This window comes from Staurois parvus, unplaced genomic scaffold (genome assembly GCF_062004578.1).
Source record: "Staurois parvus isolate SC_StPar_1 unplaced genomic scaffold, SC_StPar_1.0 ptg000886l, whole genome shotgun sequence".
Lineage (NCBI taxonomy): Eukaryota > Metazoa > Chordata > Amphibia > Anura > Ranidae > Staurois > Staurois parvus.
This window is the reverse complement of record NW_028318682.1, coordinates 1,568,261-1,594,474: the sequence shown is the minus strand read 5'-3', so window position 1 is coordinate 1,594,474 and position 26,214 is coordinate 1,568,261. Positions and strand designations below refer to the sequence as shown.

At 40.3% G+C, this 26,214-nt stretch overlaps 1 protein-coding gene across 3 annotated transcripts in view; it reads right to left on the bottom strand.

Annotated features, from left to right (window-relative positions):
• KLHL29 (kelch like family member 29) overlaps positions 1–26,214 on the bottom strand; it is a 1,282,993-nt gene that overhangs the window by 957,268 nt on the left and 299,511 nt on the right. The window lies entirely within an intron of this gene.

Here is a 26,214-nt window from a genome sequence, read left to right as displayed (position 1 = left end):
GGAGTTGGGCATTTTTAAAAGATTTGTATTTATATGTACTTTGCATATTCATACTGGCACATTGCTCACTCACAGGTGTGTTAACATAAAATAATATTTCATGCACACTCCCATATACATCCCTATTCATTCTGCACTTTTACATATGACTAAGGCAAGAATGTGATTTACCTATGCCACCTAATCAATTAACAAAGTCCTAGAGTAGGGGAGGACGTATTCTCATCAACAGTCTGCCAGGTTGGGTCACCTAGTGCACTGATCCAATATTGCCAAATCTTACTGAATTTATGAGGACAGGCCTGGAGTTGGGCTTTAATAGGAAAAGTTGCATGCATCTAGTTCTACTGTACTTTTTGTGTATCTTTCATTTATCTATTTTTCATTTATTATTTTTACTGAGGTAGAAGCATTCTGTAATGCACTCCCTCATTATAAATTCAATTTGAAATAGTTTGTGACAGGTTTACTTTGAAATAAGTGTGAACACAATTAATAAAAGCTTGTATAAGCTTTACCATGTTAATATGGTTACAAAATTAATTTGAAATCTGCAGCCTTAATTAAAATAATATCTAGTGATTCTGCCATAAGAGGCTATGCTCAGGGCTTTCCTGTTGTAGTATGAAAACGATCTTTCCCTTTTTTAAATTTGTCACCCTTTCACTTGACTTCAAATGGAGACTACAAGTGGTTTTCTCAGCACAAATTCTGTAGACATGGTCCACTGTTGTCACCATCAGGGAAAAATGCCTTGATAAATGCCATGCAGCCATCCCTGGACTGACAGCATGAAGAGAGGAAGTGGCTATGTGATATCAGTAGCACTGAGATGTAACAAAGGATAAAAGCAAACATAAAGCCAATCCGTTAGGGTTTATACCTACCTTAAAGTAAACATCTCTACTTTTTAAGGAGTAGTATTTTATTGGAGTTTCTTCAAACTATTCTACTACTCATTTTCTACCTTTTTTGTCTCTCTGATGCAATGTTTAAAACAGCTTTATATCTTAAAGAAAAGATGCCATAAAAGAAAATCTTGTAGCTACCACTCCTGACCCATCTCTAAAAATGTTGATTAGCTAACTGTTCTTCATCTTAAAGCTTAATTAAAATATAAATTGTAGCACTACAACCACTAATAAGTGGAATCCTTTGTTCTTGCCCTGAGACGGCTATAGGTCTCAACCCATCTGACACCATACCTTACACCACCATTTGCAATTTCACTGTAACTTAAGGTCTCCCTGAAAGCAGACTCGAGTCTTTGCAGTAGATAACTGTATTATCTCTCAAAAAGCAAGTAAACAGGATGTGCAGCACATTATATAACAGCACCAGCAAAGTGCACAGAAATTCAATGAATAGAAGTGTTGACCTAAGCAGCAAAAGTTATATCTTTCCCCACTTAGTGTGCAGCAGCAGGCAATAGGGAGTTAATCTTAGAAAGCGTATAGTGCTAAGTTGCCTGTCGACGTGCCGTGAGGGAGCTAGGCCTAGGCTTTCTTTTGCAAACAGGACAGGGTGTAAACAGATGAATTGGATGTATGAACAATATATAAATATATAGTACCCAATGCAAGTCGTCTACCAGCTACAGTGGGGCCTTTGGTGTCGTTGATGCACTTAATGAAGATTAGTAATCCTGCACACAGGGAGATGAAGGTTAGGAACTGGTATGTTACTGTGCAGGACAGAAAATTTGGTCAATTGTAGGCTAGAGTTGGAAGCAGGAAACTGGCCAGGCAGGACAATCAGTACTCAGAAAATTCCAACAGAGTTTTGGGGAATGTGGATATGACTTAACCCTCTTCGCAGTGTTTACTGTGTCAGCAATAGAACAATGATGGGTCAGTGACCCACTCACCAGCTCCCTGAGATCAGGTGGACAGACTGTGGTCATAGTGGAGGGGCCCTTCGAATGAATAGCAGGCATGGATCTCCCTAAAGTATCTTTGCAGCTGTGCATTAGGACCGTCACTGTAGACTGATGATGCAGGATGGCTTGTAACAACCTGGTGGCAGCAGAGCATGACCGGTACAGTAGGTCAATGGTTTTGTGTCTTTCAAGGTAACCTAAAGGCAGCAGAGCAGACTGGTATCGATGGCTGATGATGCAGTTTCAGCCCAGGCTCAATCTAATACAGATCCTTCCTGACACCCCGTCTGGCATCAACTCTCCCTCGGCTTTCCAGGCTTTTCTTTTTACAGCCACCCCTGTAACTCCACCTCTGCATTGGGGATTCTGGGAAATTTAGTTAAACTCCAGCAAATACAGTATCCTGCTCCTGCTCACAAGACCACACTTCCCAGTGTTCTTTGCATTTTAAGATGGTTCTGGGAGGAAAGGTCAGTGTTTCCATACCTCCATCTTGTAGCCAAAAAATTAATGGCATAATTAATACTTTTACATTATAGTCTATGGAGGTCTTGCATAGCTCAGTGATAGTGTTCCTGTTACAAAAAATGCAAAACTTCCTTTAGATCTGGATAAAGTAGTTAGGAGTTTAAACCAATGTCAGGTTTACATTGCTTTGTTTGTCCCTGTTAGGAGACTCATCCTTTCTAACTGTCTTGATCAACAAGGTCACTGGAATTGAAAACTTGAAACCAAAATTTTAAGTTGCCATTGGAACAGTAATGAAGGGGAAATCTTTCAATGGGAACACATGTTCCTGTGACAACTGTCTTAAGATGGTATTTCTCTCTCACTTCCTGTTGAGCCTACACTACAAAAAAATGAAGAGCCTCCCTAATGGCGCGCAGATGGCAAAAAAAAAACTGCAGTTTTTACCCTCCCCTACTCTATAAAAAAGTTTTCGTTTTTGATAAACTTTAACCTCACAGAAAAAGATAAGCAGTCAGATGGACACTGTACTTACAACCTCCATTTTAATAGACTGACGTCCATCTTCCTGTTGTGCGGTGTGTCTAAATATGCCTATACAGTCTAATGAATACCACAGTTAGACCCATAGAAACACCCCCTTTCTTTCTCTATAATGAAAGTTTTAAACAATGACACTTTTGATGAGGGGCATGGCTGTTTCTCTGCCAGCATAGAGTACTGGAATATAGGGACTGAAAGCTGCATTTTGACTGGTAGAAAATCCGATTTTAAGGCTAAAATATATACAAAAGGGTGTCATAACTACTCACTAGGTTCTTGACTCAGAACAAGTATGCAATTTCAACTATACTGGCAACGTAAATGTATTAGGTCCCCAACTATCTAAATATTGAAACCTGATCATCAGGACAGCCAGTACATAGCATCATAAATGGCAGCACCAACAGAGACACTTGTGATAATAATAACCCGATAAAGGACAAAACCTTTCCCATGTTATCTAAAACTTAACAAAAAAGCTGACTGTAGTTCCACTTTATTATGACCCACCAAGATAAAGACTGAAAACCTTGTGCTAGAACATCTCTTGGTGAAGAATCATTTATAAATCAGTTTATATGACCAGCTTCAAACACAACACAACAGACATTCATATAGTTATTCACTAGGTCACAATAACTTTGAAAGAGTTTGACATTTTCGATTATTTCTGAAAATAAAAGACATTGCAACAGACCACCATACAATTCAATCAGATTCAATCAAGCAGTGCGTCTTTCTGGCTGTCACCCAGTCATTCCTTGAGGCGAGGATCGAGAATGTAAGTTCACCACAAAGCACATGACAGAATTGGAACCAGTCGAGAGCCATTAAGTCAAGTTGAAATGCTCAGAGGCAATTGTCCTTGATGATTATTGGTGGGAGAGCGCCGGCCTAATTGCAGCCATCTATCCAACGGTTCTCAAGATGAGATGGTGTGATACAGTCCATGAAGGGAAAATTGGCCTGTTGAGAAGTGGAACAGGATTCTTGACAAAGATATGAACTTTTTCTATAATATTTGCTGATGACTCATGTCTAAGACCTATACAAAATGGCTTCTCCTCTTTAGTCCTCAAGGGCACCTAAGAGTGCAATTTGCTGACTGTTATCAGAGATAGCTTTTCCACAAAGTCTTGAAAGAAAACTCTTTGAAAATACATTAAGAGAGGGAAAATGAAGAACACCCTAGAATTATCACCAGGTCTTATTTGTAATTTTTTTTACACTGCTTGTGATTCCTTATTAAAAAAAACATCAATAAACCATCTGATAACATAATACATATGGCCACATTGCTGTCCATCAATTTCTAGATGTTAGGCAGTCACAACTTGCAAGTTTATAGCATGCAGTCTTTTTTTTTATAGCGACACACTCTCAGGTCTTTAGGAAGCTCCTAAATACACCCAAAATCCCCTGTAGAGATTGCTGTTTTCACTTCAAAAAAGTGTTGGCGGCTTCATCTTTCAGTACCGCTCTTCTGCAACTTTCCCCTCTCCGTTTGTATGATCAAGAACCTTCTGCCAACCAGAACATTCTTGGTCATAGGCTTACTGATCAATTTTGATGCCTCAGAACAATTGATCATGAATGCATGTAGGTCATGGGTGGCCATGCCCACTCTTTCTTTTCCATGTTGCTGTTGCCTTAAACCTACCTATTCACACAAACTAACCTTTAGAGCTGAACTCCGAGATAAGCAAATATTGCCCAAACACAGTCAGCATGTCTGTTCTTACATAAATCTTGGGTGTGTTTTGTGAATTTCTTCCATATCTGTGCAGTAATCCAGTGTGGAGCTTCTTTTAAAAAAGACTGGACACTGCTGCTCTCCCTTCTTGCGCAGGGTGGCCAGTCTTGTAACCACCCCTCCTGTCATTATCTGCAGGCATCCTGTAATGTGTGGAACTGCTAGGTCCCTCCAACAGCTTTGCTCTCTGCCCAAGCTATGCACAGCACAGTGATGATGTCATGGCTAATTTAATATCTGAGTTTGAAGAAACATTGGTGTAAGCATGTAGACTTATATACTATGTATCTATTGAGGAATATATTTAAAAGTTTTTGTGTCCGAGTTCATATTTTTATTTTTGATACAACCCTTAAAGCTACGCTGCAGTCATACATTTTTATTGGTCCTTTAGAAGAGCTACAGAGTATGTTTGGTAATTATCGATTGAGCAATTCCTTTAAAGGGATACACAGCATTTTAGTGTCGCATCCAAAGATTGCTCTGGTGCTCCAATCCATAATTCCCTTTTGTTGTTATTCTGGGGATCTGAGAAGCCCAGCTTGTGATGACGGTCCCAAAAGTCCCCAAAAACACCCACTTCAGGTTCCTTGCTATAACATACAAAAAGTCTAATGTAAGACCAAATCTCAGTAGCAAGTAGTTTCTCAAAGTGACTATTCAGATCCAAACGTTCCTTAGAAGGTAAAGTTGAGCACCAGGCAAGTAGCTAAATGCATACAATAACAACATATAAGAGAGAAAAATAATTTTACTTCTATCCATCCAGTCCTAATTTGTGCAATTCTGCCAGAAAGCACGGCTGACTTTTCTGCACTGCAAGACACAGAACTAGGAATTGACCTTACCCCACACTGGGACTGGACAGTGAAAAGAGAAGCAGCACAATAAGCTCATCTCTTTCCTCTCCCTTCTTACCAGCATGTTCCTAGTTAGCACAGGAGAACTGCACTACAACTGATTGGTCCCTTGTGTTGCTTCTTCCTCCCCTTGCTTTAGCTTTACTGTACAGGGAACTGCAGTTAGCTAATGTCAAGTTAAGTTCAGATACATATACTAGTCACTTTTGAAAATACACTTAAAGTGTATGTAAACACTAACAATCCTCTTCTTTCATTTGCTCCATTTTGCTCTGTTAAATTTACCATTGAAAGAGTTTTGTTATGATAAGTGCAAAAAGTACCTATTGGCCACATATTCATACTGTAGCTGCCCTGTATTGTGGAGAATATTCCCGTGTTAGTTTAAGGAATCTATTTAGCCCACCAAGTTCTTATCTTGGGATTACAGAACAATAAGTGCCTATGTTGTAGAGATGAGGAAAATGGGAGTGATTCGGTAGTTTAGTGAAAGACAACTGGGTGGGTTGATGTTAGGGATCCGGGTATGACCAGAAATGTGTGGACTGACACAGGGAAGTAGCAGGCTTCAAGAACACAGGCGTAGTCAGACTGGAGAGGTGCAATGGTCAGGCAGGCCGTAAGGTACTGTCAGGTGCCACCTGGCAGTGTCTCTAGCAGCCCACAGCACGGATTTCCCCAGGGCGCGGGGTCTAAGTACCAGCCTGCTATTCACCAGGGCCCCTGATGGTGGGGATGGACTTGGTGCAGACTGGAACCAGGTCGCGACCCCTGAGTGCGTCCGGCTGTGGTAGAGAGTACTGGCAGGGGAGTGCAGGAACGGAGTCTGATGGGAAGAGGCAGGCAGACTTACCAAAGGTGATCCGTGCGGGATGGATGGATCGTCGGGTGAAGTAAGCGTAGTCAGGCAGGCCGCGTCGGTATCGTGCGGGCAGCGTGGTACAGGAGGAGCAAGCAGAGAATGGTCGGGGTCACAAGCCAGGTTCAGCAGGTAGCGGGCAGCACGGTACCGAGGATCAGGCAGGAGGATGGTCAGGCAAGCCAGGGGTTCAACAGGAGATGGTCAGAAGAGGTCAGGATCAAAGCAGGGTCAGCAACAAGGCAGGAACACAGGATACCAGGTACATGGGCTCATGGGAAACATACACCAAGGCCCAGATCACAGGCCTGGTCATTCCTTATATGCACCTCCTGCAATCAGCCTCAGGTGTTTTGGCTGATTGCAGGAATGAGCCTCTGGCTGCTGAGAGCACCCGCTGGCCAGCCCTGGTACTGCAACCCACAAGGCAGGTGAGTCCCACCACTATTGGCGAGTCCATTCCTGACAGTTGACAACACTTAGTCCAAAAAATTATTTGTGTTGTTACCCAAACAGGACTTAGGAGCCAAGTGCTTTTTTAGCAGATCAACAGGGATCCTGTCTTTGCCCAGGTGCTGTCACAGCTTCAGGTGTATTTGCTGCAAGGTTTTGGTCATCTCACATGGTCCCAATCCCCTCAAAACAGGACAACACTATATTATAAATGCAGCTCTGCCATAATCATAACAGAGAATAAAATTAGTTTTATATGTTACTGTAGCAAGAGCCAGTGTGCAATTGCCTATATAGACGTTGTAGACTTCATAACATTCTACAATTCAGTTCCCAAGGACCAAAATCCAGCACTGAGATTTTATTTGTATCTGTAATCCTGCATACAACTCGGACCACCAAATATGTTAAGACTGTATTTAAAAGTAAAAAAAGGAATAATGTTATTAGAGGAATGATATTTACTGCAGTCTGTCATTGCGAGGGATAATGTTTCCAATAAATCAAGTTTTATCTCCGCCACACACTGAAGAGCAGCGGAGAAATTCAACACCCGGTATGAGAGCGCCAGGAAGAATTTGTGTCTCCTGTTACACAAACATCCCTGTAATGATTTTCTTATTAAACTCTTGCAAAGTTCTACTTTAATGTGATATGCTCCAAATGCAATATTGCCAAGCAATTAAAAACATTATTTGCAAGCAAGAAAAACTGGGATTTTAAATTGAACACTAATACTATAAGCTTATTTAATAACATAGTTCAAGGAGATGCAAGATATTTTTAACCCCTCGTAACCAGCAAGATATGAAAGGAACAGGAAAAAACTACTCTTTTTATAAAAGAATATTTAAAGACATTCACAAATAGGGATCTTAACTAACAATAACTGTAAGGTAAATTATGTTTCACATTCATGATAAGTTAACAAGCAGTCTGTTGCTCTTTATTAGGTGGTGTTTAATGGTAAAGGAGAGATAATAAAAAGTCAATATTTACACTAGGCCTTCATATTGTTTCAGTGTGTTTCCTTGTGCATTACTGCATGCACTATAGTTCAATCTGAATTTATCTGTTTTATAGTTATAAGATACAGCAGAGAAAATACCAATGGTCAAACAATAAGGCATGACATGGAAATGTAAGACAGTATTGTTGGTTAGTGTACAATAATCAACCTTTATGTTCAGCTTCTAATGAAAATGAATAGAGAAGTTAGTGCTGGAAGTACTTCATCCAGGTTTGAGCTAGGAATTCCACGTATAACGGGTATTCTTAATGGGACTGTCACCAAGTAAACTAGCAAAAGCAGATTGAGAAGGTAGTGGACAAGTATCCACAAAGTGGAACAATGCACGTGGATGATATGGGTAGGTGCCTAGAACAGATTAGCATGCAGTGTAGAAGCGTAGAAGGGAAGAAAGGGTACATAACTAACAAGGAGGGGTAGGCTTACAGAGGGAGTGGGTGTTTCATCATGGCTTAGGAGATCTAGTAGGGGCAGCATCTGAAACCCAGCCAGTAAATGCATCCAAGAGTCTGAACATAGACCAAGAGGTCCAGGTTTTCCTAAATTGTTCTTCTCTATAGCTTTATTGAGGGACTAAACACTCTAGATTACTGATAGAGTCAATTTCCACAGCCCACTATGCTAGGGAAGGTACGGTTGTAGATTTCCAGTGGCAGGGTATGACCATTCTGGCAGCTGCTAAGAAATGTGTGAGGACACCTCTTTTGGCAGATTTAAGAAGACCGGGAATCAGAGAGGGAAGCACTATCTCAAGTGAAAAGGAGATTTGTGTAGCCATAACTCACAATATAATTATAGAATTTTTTGTCCCTAGATGCACTTTAAAGTGTGTTGTAGGCAGCCCATTAATTTTGAAACAGGTTGCCAATGCACTGCAACAAGAAAACATTGAACATGTAGTTCCACATAAAACGCTGCACTGCATGGTACACTTCTGTTTATTTTGTTGGATTAAGATGGATTGGAATGTCATTTACAATTAAAGCGGTAGTAAACTGCCACAAATTGAAAAAAAAATTTAACCCCTGCAGGTTTAAGTCATAATGTGCTAGTATGCACTGCACTGCATATTAGCACATTATGACAGACTTACCTGGACACAGAGCTCTCCAGGGCAGTGCTCTCACAGTTCCTGGGCGCATCCATCTTTACTCAGTCTTCCTTCCAAGTTCGCGGACTCCAGCTGTATGAATGGCCAGGGTCATGATGACAAACACGGGTCTGCTATCCCTTCAGAGCAAATATGCTGGTGATGTCACCAGCTGCATGCTGTGTGAATATCTCCTAAACAATGCAAGATTAGAAGGCATCAACTGTATCTACAGGCAAGCCTTATTATAGGCTTACCTGTAGGTACAAGTTAAAAAGTGGGCTTTACTTCCACTTTAGGGCCTTACAACATACTGCACCCCAGATCACGTTTTACCGAGCACTGCAGTAATGTGCAGTGAAATGCAAGTTTTATGGTGCACTACAGTAATAAACAGATGTAAAGCCAGCCTAAATACGGTTCAAGAAAACACATTTTGATGCAAGTTTCAGGTTTGACATATTGCTGCTCAATATTTAAATGATTTTACTTGATATACAGATTTGTAAAGACTGATTATTGTTATAGCAAGGAATGTGACTAGTATTCTCGCCTACAAGAGATGACTAACCCATCCTACTCATAACATTAGTAAATATAAACACCTCTGATAAATAAAGGGGGTAAAAGAGGAGCTAGATTTTTCTGTAACAAAGTCAACCGACTACCGATGTAAATTAAGCATTGTGTCTATTCTTTTCTAAACAGGTCATGACTGAGAGACTTGCAGTGTTCCAAGGCTCATTCGGGTGTATCTCCCTCCCAGTGAAAAGGCCTCCAGCCACTACACCTCCTCGAGCACATTGAGCCACATAGGTACTTCTAAATGCAATCCAGTAAAGACAATGTTGCCAAAGTAAACTATTGCTGGGAAGGGATACCCATACGTAAAATGGGCCAAACACATAATTATTATTATTATTATACAGTATTTATAAAGCGCCAATAGTTCGCTCAGCGCTGTAAATTACAAAGGGGGACAGAACATGTGAAAGAACAATACCAATACAATGCAAAACATGAGGGGATTGAGGGCCCTGCTCTTTCGAGCTTACTCCTCCAAAAGACCCAGAGACCCCTCATGTTGCTATTACATGTGAACAGAATAGCGAAAGTTTGAGTCAAAAAGTAAAAACAAAAACCCACAAAGCAGATAAAATGTAGACAAATGAAAAACCAAAAAGGCATAAGGTAAAAACAAAACCAGCACTGAGGGGCCACCCCCTGACTCGTCAACCTCTCAATCAGGCAAGTAGTATTCTTTATTCAAAAATAACCCCCCCCCCCCCAAACCACTGTCCACTGTCCAAACCAATAGAGCCAGCATGGCTCTATTCTTATCTTTGCTCAGTTCAAGGCCATGTACTGTCTTGAGCTATGAGTCAGCTTCACACTAATGCCCTGCAGTAATACGTGGGATAACAAATAGAAGTTAGAATGTCATTCCAACACACAAGTACAGTGGGTGCCAACAAACCTGCACCCATTGTATAAAAGATATATGTTCACTTTAATGTGAAACTTTCATATACCTTTATAAACAACAGTGAAAACAGTAGCATTTTGCATTGTCTTTACAGACCAACCTGATTCCTTCTTCAATTTTTCCCAGGCAGTAAAATAAAATGGTTTTTGGGAAGTCCTTCAAGAGTTAGACTGTATTGATATCATTATTTCAGACTTCATTGTTGACTTGGTTTTCTGAAGAACCATTCCATACAATAGGGTGGCAATTATCACTTACAACAATTAGCCATTTCACACAATAGGGTGGAATTATCATTTTCAATGATTAGCCATAACAGTGTAGTCTGATCCAGCAGAAGAGCAACTGTAGCTCTTATTGATGAAAAAGTTAATGCTGGTTTCAATAGAAAGGTGTCAGAAAACACAGTGCAAAGCAGTTTGTTGTGTATGGGGTAGCACAGCTGCAGACTAGTCATTGTGCCTATGGTGAGCAGTGTCCACGGCCAAAAGCACCTACAATAGACATATAACCATCAGAAGTGGAGCAATGGAAGAAAGTGACCTGATCTGATTAATTCAAGAATGGTTTGAGGAGCACGAGTTTGAGATGTTGACTTGGCCTCCAAATTCTGCAAAACTCAGTCCAATCAAGAATCTGTTGGATGTGCTAAAAAAACAAACAAGTCTAGTTCATGCAGGCCCCACCTCGCAACTTACAAGACTTAAAGGATCTGCTTCTGGCAGCTTGGTACCAGATACCATAAGCATACCTTCAGAGGTCTAGTGGAGTCCATGCCTTGATGGGTTATCGTGTGTGGTCATGTGTATAACACTATATGGGTCCATGTAGCTATTGCTATGTACTAAAACGGTTGTGCTCTAGGAAATCTTAATGTTGAAAGCTTTTCTTCTAATGTTAGAACAGCAGGATCTCTTGGGATGACTATAGAGAAGTCTAAAAGAGAAGAAACCCAGTCTACAGGACCTCCAACAGTAAAGATCAATGCCAATGTCTGAACATCCTGTAAAACACTTTGCAGGGAGATCACTACTATTTTGATTAATCCTGGTAAGATGTAAGTTGATTTTAACAGAGGTTTCTATTATAGAACTTACTTTAAAAGGCAAAGCATAATGTATTTTCATTGAGTTAGTATCACAGACTTTATCTGATAGTTTTATGAATTTACTCCCTTTCAAGCTCACCTTTATGTATTATATTTATTACACTAAATAAAGTAGTCGACTGACTCGTAGTCAACCATTGTGTACCACTACCAGGCAGGTAGTGGAACTGAATATTGAATGAGTAAATATGGCTGCCCCCATGTACATAATGTATAATTACAAATGATGCCTATAAACAAGGTTTGAGAAACATTTAAACACAACGATAAGATCATTTACATCAAAACTGATCTGTTTTGCATGTTTATCTAAAAAAGTTAAATGACTATGAATTCTCTTTAATTGAAAAAAAAATAGAAACATTAACAATCTGAGCGTAGCAGAGTACATTTCACATACTTTAAAATTTGTAAATTTCCTGACACATTAATTTTGTTATCTGAGAACTCTGGGCAAAAACCCACACAGCAAGGTCGGTCTATCTCGCCCCCTTTTCCATAACCACAGCTACTTGACTCAAAATAATAGCTGTTCGAAAGACGATTCCTTGGTGTTATCATTAACAATACATCCACTTTTTGGAACACAGCATTAGTTTAAAGTTTACTCATCTCCTGGTACTCTTCTTTGCTTTTCAAGTGTCACAGCCGTTAATACTCCATTTTTCTGAGTAGAAAATGCATTTCCACAGATTACCCAACGTCTATCACAGAGAGATGGTGTGTAAACGATCGGTGCTTACCTCTCCCTAATGGGCGTCATAAACCAATTACAAGCACTTGACAAAAGAAGCGTTTGATAGTTTGAAAAGCAATTAAATTTTTAGAGCTGTCTCCAGCAATAAAAAAGGCCTGAACAGCGATGGGGTGTCAGGAAAAGTTGCTGTGTGAAGCTCATCCTTGTGAATTATCTATCAAGACAGGACACTCTGAATAGAAAATCAGTATTAACAATGCTTAGGAGGTGAACCTGCCCCTCTTAACTATTAGCAGTAAAAAGAAACATCAGTTAAATTAACATTCCTTATCTTTTCTACCTCATTATGGGATGACAGGCTGAGCTCTGGTCTGCGGGCAGCCTGTCTACCAGGCTGTCACAATAGAAGAGGCATCTAATGGGAGCCCCGATTGTAATTACAACGTTGAAGAGGATTTATAAGTTTTAACGAAGCTGTTTGCAGAATGTGACCTACTTTAAGTCTCCATGGGTATTACCAAGAACTACAGTCATAAAGGAAAGAGCAGATATTGTAGTTGCTGTCTACCTGTAGAAGCTTATACATATTATTTGCTGTATTTCTATAGTGCCAACAAATCAGGTATTGCTGTACTTCGAACATCTATATCAACATTACAATCTAGCACCACCATGGGCATGCACTTCTAGCACCGGTTTGGTGACATACTTGCAAACACCAATTTGGTGATACATCAGTAAATATACCAGCTTACATAGTTACATAGACTGGCTGAAAAGACAAAAGTCCATCCAGTTCAACTAAAAAAAAAAAAAGATAATCCTATACCTACAATTTATCCAGAGTAAGGCAAAAAAAACAGCAAAGTATGATCCAATTTGCTCCTGCAGGGGAACAAATTCCTTCCTGATCCTTCCTGAGGCAATTGGATATTTCCTGGATCAACTTATCTATAAAGCTTGTCTTTGGCCTGTGGGATTTTGGATGACCTAGAGAAAACCCATTTGGGAAACATGAGAAAAAAACACCCAAACTCCATGTAGATATGTCCCTTGTGGGCTTTTTAAAATATTTTTTATTTCCTTATTAATAATATAATACAAAAATTCACACATAAAACAGGACATTCACACATAACAAAAATACATAGAAACAAACAAAACTACAGACTTTAGACTGATCAACAGTACATACTGTATATTCCAGCTTCATTGATAAGATATGCAGCAAAAGAGAAAGAAAAAAAAACCCCTTATGGTAGGGCTTGACAAATCCCAGGCGCCAGGTAGCCAATGGCAACTATAAATTGCACTTTTCACACACTGCCTCCCACTGATTTCAATGGGAAATCGTACCCCATAGGCTTTAATGGAAAATCGCACCCCATAGACTTCAATAAGAAACTGCGCCCCATAGACTTCAATGGAAAATTGTGCCCCATAGACTTCAAAGGGAAATCGTTCCCCATGGACTTCAAAGGGAAATCACACCCCATGGACTTCAATGGGAAAACGCCTCCCGTAGCCTTCAATGGGAAAACACCTCCTGTAGCCTTCAATGGGAAAACACGTTCCATAGACTGGAATGGGAAAACGCCTCCCCCAGACTTCAAATGGAAAATGCCTCCCATAGACCTCAATGGGAATATGCTTCCCATAGACTTTAATGTGAAAATGCCTCCCATAGACTTTAATGCAAAAATGCCTCCCATAGACTTTAATGCGAAAACACCTCCCATAGACATCCTACGTGAACACTTATCTCCGCATGCCACTCTACTCTATCACTTGCGAGTCTGGAATGCATTGCTACAAACTCACAAGGGACCATTTTCATAATGGCACTCAAAACACAATATGTGTGGATCTGTGTGAACCACCTCAATAAGTATTTAGCCTGTCATGTAAATCTATGAGTTTCAAAATAAATCCAGAATCGCATATGTGTGAACCAGGACGGCTTCATTCATACCTGGGCATTTTGGGATTGTAGCAGAATCGCTGTGATCACAAAATGCAGGTTCAGGTGCCATTATTTTCAATTGCGTCTTAAAGGTGTTGATGTTTTGCCATGATTGTCGCGTGGCAAATCGCATCGCGAGAAGTCCTGGGTGCTGACAACCCACACTATGCTAAAAAAACCTGGCACCTAACTTTTTTTAGCTGGCTCCTAGATCTGAAGCAAAATTGTCAAGTCCTGTCTTATGGGTTTTAAAGCACTTGTACATATACCCAGTGAAGTGACTATCCTCAGATGATACACAGAGAACAAACAAATCCTCCTATATAGGTTGTAGGCGTTTACTTGTCCTGTACAGCCTTCTACGACACACAGATCAAAGGATTTTTCTCAGAAAGCATGGGGGCAGAGATCTGACATTACACACACTGCAGAGTTAGAGCACAGAGCTAAGTGTAATCTGAGGGCTGATTGGAAGAAAGTGACATGCCCCCCCTCCACAGGCTCATAAAAACATAGAGCTGCTGGTGTGAGTTATCTGCTGTGTGCTGGGCTTAATCTAGGAGTGAGTGCTGCAGATAGCAGAGTGAGTGCTGCAGATAACAGAGAGAGGAAAGATCAGAGAGGAACCAAACTCAATGCTTCAGATTCAGGTTAGTACATACTATAATGGGAAGCACTTTGATCCACAAAGAAACTGAAATAGTGTGAACTGGCCTTGGCAGGGCTGTTACTTAATTTTGATTTTTGCCTATGTTACATTTGTTGATGGTGGAGAATTACATATGCTACATATATTTAGTATTTAACCCCTTCACGCCGGCGCTTCAAGGCCCTTTAGGGGTTCCAGAAGCCAAGAGGTGGGGCGGGGTTTAGGGTCATGTGACTGCCGTGACGCATTGTCACGGCGGTCACATGATCGGGAAAGGTCCCGATCGAAAGAGGAGATCGGGACCTTTCCGTGAGTACCGGACATGTGTGCTGGGAGCGCGCAGGGCACGCACTCTCAGCACATATGTCCTTTTTTAATAGAACGCAAATGTGCGGCCGCTCGGCGTCTAGGCCCAGACCATAGGAGGCTGCACATTTGTGTGCGGCTGGCGTGAAGATGTTAATAGCCATTCAATGATATATACATATTGTGCCATTTTATTTTTCCTTCACTATTTTGAAAGTTGCAAATTATTGTAGATTTATGCCACTTTATTTTTATTTTCTCCAGGGATGGGTGGAGGAGGATATTTTACACAACAGCAATAAATTTGTTTTGCCGATTATAGGCTTTATAAAAATCTCCTTCTGCCAGATGGAGGTGGACGGCTTCAAAACTGTGCATCACAATAACATTTTGTTGCTAACAGAAAATATATAAACTGGTGCTTGGATAATATATATGGCCCTATTCACATCTGAGCATTTTGTAGCTCAAAGCTACAAAACACTCAACATTGAGGCCTGTTTTGCAGGGGCTTAATCTTGTATAGGAACAGTGTGAACAGCAAGCTTTGACAAAGTATTTGCAGAACTTTGAGCAAGTTTTTTTGAAGCTTTTATTATTATTATTATTATTATACAGTATTTATATAGCGCCAAAGGGTATGCTCAGCGCTGTACAGTAGCAAGGGGGACATAACATGAGACAAGACAGTAACAATACACTACACGAGGGGTTCGAGGGCCCTGCTCTTTCGAGCTTACAATCTAGGAGGGAGGGGAAGGTGGCACAGCAGGAAATGGCTGTGGGGGATGGAGTGGTGGGTGGAGTGGAGGAGGTTAGTTGTTAGGTGAGGTCGGGTGTTAGGTGAGGTTGGGGTAGGCTTCCCTGAAGAGGAGGGTTTTCAGGGTGCGCCTGAAGGTGAGGAGGGTAGGTGACTGTCTGATGGATTGGGGTAGGGAGTTCGAGAGGATGGGGGAAGTCCTGGAGAAGTTTTATAGTACCATTCAGCTTCAGTTTCCAAATGCTGAACACAGATCCTAATGGGAATGTTGACGGCCACTTTAAACAAGTCTGCTGAAGCCTGCTAGCAGCCTGCTCAACTACGTCTTGTCCAGCGACGTACCGGTAGGTCGCTGGACTTTTGGTAGTTATACTGGAGTGATGTCTGCCGCTGCCGGTGTCAGTTCTCTTGTAATAGCAATCAAAGCGGCATTCCAACCACTCAATTGATATTACAAGCAGTGGGAGGGGACGTCCCCCCTCCCGCAGCCTTCCGGCGTTCTCTCAGGCTCTCCTGACCCACCGGGAGACCCGAGAGACCAGTCAGTGTATGCGTTGACTGGCCGGACAGCCAAACAAATCCGGGATCGGCTTTGATTGGCTCTTTGTTACAGTAAACCGGAAGCAATGACCTGACATGACAAACCATGCCATTTTTTTAAAATAAAAGCATTCAGAAACACCGATCTTGGGTCTTTTTGAATGCTTTTAAGTGCAGAGGAGGGATTTGGGGTCTTACAAACCCCAGATCCCTCCCTAGAGAGTACCTCTCACATGCCTATTGCTGTCACAAGGATGTTTACATTCCTTGTGACAGCAATAATAGTGATCAAAAAAAAAAATTAAAGAAACAGTATTAAAAATAAAAATAAATAATTTAACTAAAATTTAAATCACCCCCATCCACCAGTGCTATCGCTCAAAGGCAAATGCATGCATCGGTCCAGCATGCATGCAAACAGCGATCGACCCACACATGTGAGGTATCACTACAAACACAAGATCATGAGCAGTAATTTTAGCACCAGGCCTCCTCTGTAAATCTAAAGTGGTAACCTGTAAAGGCATTTAAAGCGTTGCCTATGGATAGTAAAATGTGCGCTGTTTGTTGCCATTGCACGGGCATGCACAATTTTAAAGTGTGACATGTTTGGTTTATATTTACTCGGTGTAACATCATCTTTTATATTTTACATAAAAATGAGTTATGTATTGTGTTTCTTTGCAATAAAATTCAAAAAAGTGTATATTTACCCATACAATTGCTTTTGAAAAAACGCTGTGCAAATACTGTGTGACATAAACATTTCAAAACCCACCAATTTATTCTCTAGGGACTCTGCTTTAAAAAAATATATAATGTTTGGGGGTTCTAATTCAGTTTCTAGCAAAAAAAATAATAATAATTGTTACATGTGAATGAAAAGTGCCAGAAATGGCCCGGACTTAAAGTAGTTACAATCAATACTCCCATTATGATCTGTTTTCAACATTTACAAACTGGAGTTGAATAGCACTTTAAAACCCTTATGCTCCAGCAGTGGACTTGTTCCTCAGCATCCTCCTAATTGACCCTACATTGGTCTTTATGACATCAGAGGACCTTGGATCACTGGGGTGCAGATGAGGAGAGGCTGCTGGGACTGGTCTAGCAGCAGCACATAGGAGCCTACTGGAGCAGAGGTTCGGCTATCTTTCCCAGGACAAGGGATACTCACCCACCTGTATATGGATGATGCTGGAGGATTAACCCCTAGGCTGCTTCTCTGTTCCTGCACCCAGATGTGACAGATTGTAAGCAATGGCTGCTTACATATAATTTCTGGTGAGTGTACACCCAACAAAGGTTGTGGATTCCCTTTGTGAATATATTCACATCTGCACTTTTTTCACTTGGATATATTGCGGATTAACCTAAAGACTACTACTGCTCATTTTTTGCTGATGTGATTTGAGATATATTACGGACATTTATTGATTCACTTATATGCACAATTGCACTTAATAGCACTTTATTGCTCTGAATTATATTTTATAAGAATTATCATATATATATTTTCATATTATTTGTTTGTTTATAGCGCTGCACTTTATTCATATACACATTTCTATTGGGACCATTACTTATGCCCTGAGGTGCTAGCAGCTGCCTGTATACACATATAAATATTTGCGCTCGGTTATATACTTTTTTGATATATTTAACACTCAGCGATTCAATGGGCACCACTTATACGCTTGAGAGCCTTTTTCATATACTTCTCTTGGCAAAATTTTATGAAGTAGGTTGCCAGGTCTTTTAGCAATCCTCCTCTATTTGCATGACCTTGGGGCCAGCATGCAGAATGTGAAAGCACATACTAGGGCCGGTTTGGACAGGAGCCAATTAACCTTCTTGCATGTCTTTGGCGTGTGAGAGGAAACCAGGACACCTTGAGTAAACCTATGCAAGCACGGGGAAAGCATGCAACTCCATTCAGACATTGTTCTGGTCAAGATGCTGTAAGCCATAAGCTGTAACCAGAGCTGTGCTGCCCAGACACGGTAAGAATTGTGTCAATTATTTCAGAACAGGATTAGATAAGAATCTTCAATAAAAACTCTGAAAGTCTTTGCAAAACATATAGTTCACCTAGAAGGTTTTTTTTTTTCACTTCTGCTTGTCACTTCAAAAATATTTTTGATTATTGGCCGGCTCGGTGCAAAGCAATTTTCTTTTTATTTAATCACGCCAGCTTGGCTCATCTTCTTTATATAAATAGCAGCAACTAATGCAGATAGGAAAAAGTTGAATTTATTTGCATCCTGGCTCCATAGTTGTAAATCCGGATATTACAAAGAGATCGAGCAAGCTAGATACAGAGGGAAATGATTTTTTTTTTTTTTTCAAAATCAATATTGTTACAACAGCTGCATTTAAACTCGAGGAGAAAAGGTATCTGAATATATTTGCTTTGGTGCTGAGAAACATCAAAGGAGACTTTTTGCTAGCGCATGTATAGTACATAAATAAGAGAACTCTTATCTATCTCGCAGTGCCAGCTATTCGGAGGTTGTAAGTGCACGCTTGTCTGGGTACAGGCATCGCACCAATTAGGCAAAGCCGCAGATTTTTGCAGACCTGGATATGAAAACTGAACAACATAAAAAAAATAAAGGTGATGGAATAAAAAATGTTTGAAAATGTGTTACATATCTATCCAAAGGGTAAGGGATGCAATTATCATTACATTTATTTTTCATGGTAAGGCCAGGTCTTCAGGACTTTATTCAAAACAAATTATTAAAGTTTTTTTATAAATTTAAAAGATTTTTTTTTTAATCCACAGCTTTCATTAAAATAATACTTGGTGATCTTGCCACAAAGGCTTTGTTCTGGCACTGTTAAGCTTCGTCCACACTTACAGGTACAACCAAGCACGGGGGAGTGTTTCCACGTTTTTGGCACATTCCCATTCTTCTCTCCATGGTAATGCAGGATCCTGAGGACTTTATTGAAAATAATGTATTAACCTCCCTAGCGGTCTGATTATGTCCATATTTCTGTGCTCAAAGCGGTACATTTTTTTTCATGGAAATATGTATTTTTTATATTGTAGGCCTGTAATTTTTAGGAATAACTCACTGAAATCTGTCCGAACAAGAGTCTAGTAAACATCCCGGGTATGATAAAATTTGAAACACGAAATCATAAAATATATTTTAATAAATAATCATACAAAATAATAATAATATAATAATTATAATAAATTTAATTCAATAATGTAATCAAACCAAAAACACTGAAATTTGAAATATAGCGCCAAGTTCGCACATCACTGAGCAAAGTCGCAAAATCATTTTCAGTGTCTGATGACGAATTTCCCCACGAATCATTATCACTCAATTCTGCAAGTGGTTCTAATTTACTATCGCTGTTCTCCAGCTGGTCTAAAACCGATTTTGACCTAAAGGGACACTTTTTGGATGCCATGGACGTTTCTCAGTTTCCAGGCAGAAACAACAGTAAAAATGCAGGCAGGGCACAGGACAAAATGTATGTGAAATTGTTTGATACAGTAATGTTTTACTATGTGATTTTAGTGTATTTAGTGAATGTCACTTTTTGTCATTTTCAAATTTCCCGCCAGTTCCGTCCCTCGTACGTCCCGCAACCCAGAAGACAGAGGCAAGCATCCGCCGGAGAACATCGCGGGAGCGCAGGACAAGGTAAGATAAGAACAGATCCTGGAGCAGCTCCGCATGGTAAGCCCAAGTGTAGCTTGGGGTTACCGCTTTTGGTACTGAAACTTTACCCCAAGCTACATTCGGGAATACCACCAAGGAGGTTAAAGTTTTTTTTCATAAATTTAAAAGATATTTTTTTTAATCCACAGCTTTCATTCAAATAATACCTGTTGATCTTGCCATGAAGGCTTTGTTCTGGGACATCCTGCTAGACACTCACAGGTGCCACCAAGCACAGGGGCATGTCTTTGTGTTTTTGGTATATTCCCATGCACTGTGTGTAGGGCAGCTCATTCATTTCAATAGGCTACATAAGAGAAACACCTGATAGAAGTTCCAGATTTTTCTGAAAATACTCCACACCGAACTGCATGGTGCTGCAGTTTGGTACGCGCACAAACGTGCCCATTTGCAGATACATGGGAGTGCCATTAAAATGGCAGCAGGCTTCTGGGCATGTCAGGAAAGCATGCGATTTTGAGCAGGTACCCAGCATGCAGCCTGTCAAAGTCTATGGAAGGCTGCGGCTAGATGGAGCTGAATGCTGTACCGAGTGGTACCGGTGTTTTGGGCCCTGTGTGTTCAGGGATGAAGGCCTTTTATGTCTTTTTCCATCTTTCCCATGGACGTTCACGTATAAAAAAATCATCACAGCTTCTAATCAAGACTCTGCTCTATTCATAGTTCCTCTAGTGCCTGTTAGCTGTCACTAGAATGAACCTACTCTCACACGGCCCTCCACCGAGATGCCATTGCCTGACATGTAGCACCCAGAGAGAAGTGTACCACCACCGCTGCTATTTAAGAATCTCTTTCAGCACAATAGTTGCATTCCTTTCCCTCACTTCATACCTAGAACATCTTTGTAATTGTCTTCATGGAATCCCACTGCAACTCTGAGAGCTGCTGCACCTGTATCAGTCTCCGAGCAATAAACCATTTCTATATTTAGAAGACCCTCCATTTACTGCTGTAATGATAAACCCCAGAAATCAGTCAGATGTACAGGTAAGAGGCTGGAACCATTCCATTTTACAACAGAGGAGGTTTAAAGTGGTTCTAGCAATAGACACATTTTTTTATGTTAAGTGCGCTAATTAGCAAGCATGCATGCAAATCTATGTGTAAGTGCAACAATTCCAGGTATTTATTACCTCTCACAGAGATTACAGTACTCTGGCAATCCCTTCTGTCCTATCTTTTCCAAGAAATATTCACGGCATATTCACACTTGTGCAATGTGGAGACGTGTATTATGTGCCATGCATGGCAATGCACCTCCTCTAAGTGCAATGAAATTCTTGGATGGCACCCCAATGCATTGCAATAGCAGGATTTTAAAGGGTAACTCCACATTTGTGGGAAAATAATAGCAAATAAAAAAAAATATAGCAAATAAAATTGCTACACAAGCTGTATTGTAATTGAATGTTATTAAAACAATTACCTTTTCTCTTCAATCTGCTGCCCTGTCCTTTTTCTATAAATGCAGTATAGCAACCTGGAGGCATTGTGTACACTGTTTGTGTATGGACCACCCTATAAGTGTCATGTCCTGCTTGTGTGATTGGCTCGCTGATTTTCCAAGTCTGCACTAAGGTACAAGTCAGGTTTTAGGCATTCTCTGCATCACAATTTTCATTTTTGGTGAGATACTTCCAAAGAGTGATGCAGGCCATAGATGGGTCAAAAAGCGGCCAAATTAAAAAAAAGAAAGAAAGAAAAATCGGTCGTTCAATAGGCCGACGTTACCAACAGTAAAAAAAATTGGTCCACTATTATATTTGACATTAAAAAGCAACATTGTATCTATTTGTATCCATTTTGGATACAGATGGTTTTATTCGGATACAAATAGATACATTGTTGCAACCGCAATACTTTTTCATGTCAAATATAATAGCGGACTGCAATTCTTCTTCTTCTCCTTCTTTTTCTTCTTTTTCTTGCAGGTCACGGCTCATGTGCAGATTTTTTATCGGTAAAAAGATCGGCCGATTTCCCCATCATTGTCGCGAAAATCGGCCGATCAGCAAAATCGCCCGATTTTTTTCCAACTTTACCGATTAAAAAAATGTGCCAAAATTCAGAAAAACGGCCGACCAATTAACCCATTAACGGTGCGAAAGTCAACAGATTTTTTTTCGGCTGAAAATCGTCCGATTTTCGACCCATCTATGGCCTGCTTTACTCACTTCTAAAGGGAAGCAGACTCTGCAGATTTTCTCAATGGAATGCTGACAGTGTACCAACTGCTTATAATGATCCAGTCTCTTCCATTCAGATTCACTTTGCACACTAACATAGCCAAACAGCTGGCCATAGATTTTTAGAAAATTCTTAGGTAAAGTCCTATGAAAATTCTCACAACTTTCATATTTTTGTCGGCTGAAAAATCGGCCAATTTTCGACCCATCTATGGTCTGCTTTACTCACTTCTAAAGGGAAGCAGACTCTGCAGATTTTCTCAATGGAATGCTGAGAGTGTACCAACTGCTTATAATGAACCAGTCTCTTCCGTTCAGATTCACTTTGCACACTAACATAGCCAAACAGCTGGCCATAGATTTTTAGAAAATTCTTAGGTAAAGGTCCTATGAAAATTCTCACAACTTTCATATTTTTGATTGAAATTCTACAAATCTATGGCCAACTTTACAGTTTATGTGTTTTCTGTTTGGTAAAGTCAGTTTATTCCAAATTCAAATTTAAAAGGAAATGAAATCTTTTGAATCCAAATGTTCTAAGAATGTTCCTAAAATGTATGTATGAGTTTTCGTAAGTCTTCCTAAAAATGTCATTTGAAATTCTGTCCATCTATGGCCAGCTTAAAGTGGTTGTAAACCTCAGACATGAAATATGCACAGAGCATATCCCTCTTTAGTGTGTACTTGTCTCAATCCAAGTATCATTTCTGTCTGTTGCCTTGTTCCTCTGCTATGAAGACTGAGATTGAGCTCTGCAGTCACTTTTGCAGCAGTTGTTTTCTTATTCCAGGTAACAATCCTGAACAATGTCCTTTTGTCTCTTTTGACCAGCTGACCATGTCGACCATGCTTATGCTTATCAGACAATGTTTCCCGCAAACTGTATATGCCGCCATAACCTTTGATACTGTACCTCGTGAGACCACAAATAAATTGGCAACTTCAGTCACAGAGGCACCAGCTAAGCGGGCACCAACAATTTGCACTCTTTGAAGCTCAGTAAGCTCTGACATGACTCCGTATTACTATAAGTGCACGCAGTGAATGATGAGGTTTCTCACCTGTTATCTAGGTGTCTCATCACACAGCAGAAGCAAAACAATGTTACATCACCTCCGCTTTCAATGCGAAAAATATGGTCAGTTTCACACCTGCAACTCATGTAGTGTTTGCGTTTTTTTGTCTAACCCCTGTAGGTGCATTCACTAAAATGCCCATCTAAGAGTTTTTTTTTAAACACTTCCCACTTTATTTTTAATCAACGCTTCCCGCTGACAAAACCTTACCGGTCTAACATAACTGAGGTCCTCCAGTCCCCTTATTAGCTTTGTCGCCTATCTCTGGACTATCTCCAGTTCTAACACATCCATCCTTCCTGAGAACTGACAACCTGAACTGGACAGCATGCCCAAGATGGGCCTGAACCAGAGTTTTGTAAAGTGGCAGGATTATAGTTCTATCTCTTGAGTAAATACCCTTTTTAATGCATGCTAATAGTCGGCTTGCTGCAACTTGGCATTGCATGCCATTGCTGAGCCTGTGATCTACTAAGACCCCCAGGTTCCTAATGCCTTCTAACCCCCAAATGGAACTGATGTGGTTGCTTCCTTGGAGGATTCCTACTGTGAAATTTGGACCTATAGCACGGTATACATGAATAGTTTTTGCTTTCGTTTAACCAGTGGGTTGAACGGAAAAAAAAAACCGCAAAGATTTGTGCATTGGCACAAATGATCTGTATAGAGATCTCTGCTGTTCTATTGTATTCTGATAGCAAGGATTCTTGGGCGGGAAGCTGGAGTTACATCAGTAAGGAGAGCTCTGAGATCTGATTGGAGGAAAGGGACACCCCCCCCTCCACACAGCTCACAGGAACAGAGTTGAGGCTGTCATTCACAGGCTGTACCCTCCTCTGTCACCATTTTTCTCTTGGTGTCACAAAAACTCGTCAGAAGAGGCTCATGCTTATAGCAGAGGAATGAGGCAGCAGACAGAAATGACACTTAGCGCTCTAGATTGAGACAAGTACACACTATAGAGGGATATGCTTTGTTCATATTTCATGTCTGAGGTTTACAACCACTTTAACACAAAAGAAATTACCTCCATTTATTTGACCTTCTATATTAATAAAACATGTTAAAACTTGACAAGCCTCATAGTACAGAATATGCAGTATTCCTTTAAAAAAAGTCATGTATTCTATGGTACAGTGCATAGTATATCACCACATCATCAAGTATTGACTGGAGGAGGTGTTGTTCAGTAACAATTCATGTAAAACAGACCTGTAGTCTACAATAAAAAATAAATCAACTGAAGGCTGCAGACACTATAGTGAAAATAAACTGGAGTTCACATTTATCTAGTATCAAAAATAAACATGTAGTTTCTCCAGCAGGCTAGTCCTTGTTTTCCACATTTAGTTTGAGTGCTAAACAAAAGGTTGTTGGCTGGAGTCCCTTCACCGACTCAAACAAGAATCGGCTTCTCTTTAATACAGACTCTTGTACAAGAATGTGAAAGACTCCAACTCAGGCAAACCTGGCTGGCTCGCCAATTTGGAAGCAGTTGTAGAAACATGAAACCCCTCATTAATATATGAAGGGAGATGTGGGCATAATATATATTTTTTGTTCCCAAGGAGGGCTAAAGCCATATAGTTTACTATATAGTAATGCTTTTATTGTGTATTTTAGACTCTGCTGCAATTATTTGATATTTTCTAAGGTAACTCCGGAGAACGAGAAGTTGTTGCTTTTGTCTGCGCTTTGATTTAGAAAATGTCTCCTCCATCACAAACAAACTGCATTAACCTTCCAGACTTTATATATCAAGATCTGCAGAAGAAAAACCGGCACTAATTATTCTGCAAAGGAAATGTACAAATCCATGGCTCTTGTGTGTTCAGCATATAGATGTATAAGTGATGTACAGGCATCAGAAGCATCAGCTTAACTGCCTATGTACAAAAATAAATTCAACTTTTTTTTAACAAAAAATGTCACTGATTAGAACACATTCTATAGTTGTAAAACAACATTCCTTTAAGATCGAGAAATACCACATCAGTCAACTGCTGATCTGCAGCACCTAGAAGATGAGATAGAAGCAATATCATGAGATATTTTAAAGGCTTAGTTCACCTTTACAAAAAAAAAAACTGCCTATGCAGGTAAGGGATGTTTGTAGATAAAAGCAAACTGTGCAGCTCTGACTAAAGTTTAATAATGCCCTTGTTATACACTCACCAGCTGCTTTATTAGGTACACATTGCTAGTGCCAAGAAAATCTCCCCCACATCATCAGACCACCACCACCAGCCTGAACCATTGATAAAAGGCAGGATGGATCCATGCTTTCGTGTTGTTTACGCAAAATTCTAACCCTACCATCTGAATGTCGCAGCTGAATTCGAAAGCGCATTCTCCTCTGACCTCTGACATCAACAAGGCATTTTCGTCCACACAACAGATCGCTCAATGGATATTTTCTCTTTTTGGACCATTCTCTGTAAACCCTAGAGATGCTTGTGCGTAATAATCCCAGTAGATCAGAAGTTTTTGAAATATTCAGACCAGCCCTTCTGGCGCCAACATCCACACCACATTCAAAGTCAGTTAAATTTCTTTTCTTCCCCATTCTGATGCTCGGTTTGAACTTCAGCAAGTCGTCTTCACCACATCTAGATACCTAAATGCACTGAGTTGCTGCCATGTGATTGGCTAATTAGCAATTTGTGTTACCAAGCAATTGAACAGGTGTACCAAATAAAGTGGCCGGTGAGTGTAGGTGTAGGCCAGGTATGTACCTTATGAAGCCTGACTGGAATACTCCCAAGATGTTGCTAAGTGAGGCCTAGTCCATAATACTCACC